The 1,482-nt window shown below is 35.6% G+C and overlaps 1 long non-coding RNA gene across 1 annotated transcript; it reads left to right on the forward strand.

Moving 5' to 3' along the window:
• Positions 1 to 841, forward strand: LOC107835339 (uncharacterized). The gene is made up of 2 exons (XR_001661146.1): positions 1 to 74; positions 771 to 841. It is a non-coding gene; the product is annotated as an uncharacterized LOC107835339 (long non-coding RNA).
• The last annotated feature ends 641 nt before the right edge of the window (positions 842 to 1,482 follow it).

The raw sequence follows: 1,482 nt of genomic DNA on the forward strand, positions 1-1,482 counted from the left end.
AGCTTATAAACTGTGACAGCCTGACAAACCACTGGACTGCTCAGCAGACAGACGAGGACGAAACGTTACACCCAGTGAGTACAGGAACCTTCCAAGATTTTCAAAGGCAAGTAATTTTTATCAAGCAAGAATAGATGCAAATGTAAAACCATTACCAAAATTGGATTATTTTATCAAAAATATAAATGAGTTTCATGTAAGGGAACAATAATTTTTTTATAAATCATGACAAGCAACTGAATTTTTCCACTAATATTTTGAGATTATAAAATAAGTCACTTATCAAATCATCTGGGTGTTCATTGATTCAGTATTAATCAATACTGAATAGAGTATATCTATAGTCTATTTCTCATAGACTATAGATATATAGTCTATGATATCTATGAGATATCATAGACTGATATCTCATAGATATCAGTCTATGAGAAATGACTGATATCGGCTTTTATTATTTTTAACCTCATATTGAAATCTGTTTTTTATTATCTGTTTTTTTAAATAAATGTTTTTCTTTACCAATTTGCATGTCATTCTATACAAAAATATTTCTATAAAAATGTATGTTGTGAGTTGATGAAAAACTAATTATACATTTTAGAACATTTCAAGTAGCATCAAATAAAACAATACAGGTAGATGATGCAGTGTTAAAGTACCAGATTTAATTTTTCTATGCATCTTTTTAATAAGTGGTGGCCCTCACCCCGACTGTAGAGAACTGGAGAAAACAAAGTCTAACGTTGATGAAACCCTTTGTGTTTCTCCAGGAGGTCATCAGCATCAGAATCACCATGTATCACCTGAGAGTGCCTGTGTTTCTCCTGGCGGCGCTTGTGTTGCTCCGCTGCATCGCAGCCGCTCCAAGCCACAGGTGAGCAGCAGGAAATGAGCTGGAGAATCTACGAAGTGGACAGCGGTTCTGTAACTTAGCTTTACTGATCAAATCCATTCAAACATGAGTCTAGATAAAATAATATTCTAGCAGATAACTGTAGTAGCACATGGCAACGTTTATTTTCCCGATGGGAAACCTCGTCTTCTTCTTTACAGGGCCATCTCACATCTCTTGTACACAGCAACAGCGCCACCAATGGCGATTTGCTATATTTCCTGTATTTTCAGATTAACAACCAAACGGCCTCCAACACACCGGAGCAGTGTTGTAGTCAAGAAGACCAAGGGCTTGACTACAACAATCCAATAATCAGATTAAAGTTATACATAGTATAATGACCGTCATTCCAGTTTAAAAACAAACAATATAACGTTTGTTTTCCCTGTCATTTTCAGCCGCAAACATTTAACTAAAATATCTACAGTCATGTGTTTCTGTCTCTGCCTCCCTCTGACTCTCTGCAGCCTGATGTTCCTGCACGGATTCATGGATTTACAACAGACACTACAGTAATGTACAGTGTCAGAATGTGAACTAAAGATAAAAAGTATATTTTTATCATACAGAACGAGAATTTAAACTTC

Source organism: Poecilia formosa, unplaced genomic scaffold (genome assembly GCF_000485575.1).
Source record: "Poecilia formosa unplaced genomic scaffold, Poecilia_formosa-5.1.2 Scaffold1720, whole genome shotgun sequence".
Taxonomy (NCBI): Eukaryota; Metazoa; Chordata; class Actinopteri; order Cyprinodontiformes; family Poeciliidae; genus Poecilia; species Poecilia formosa.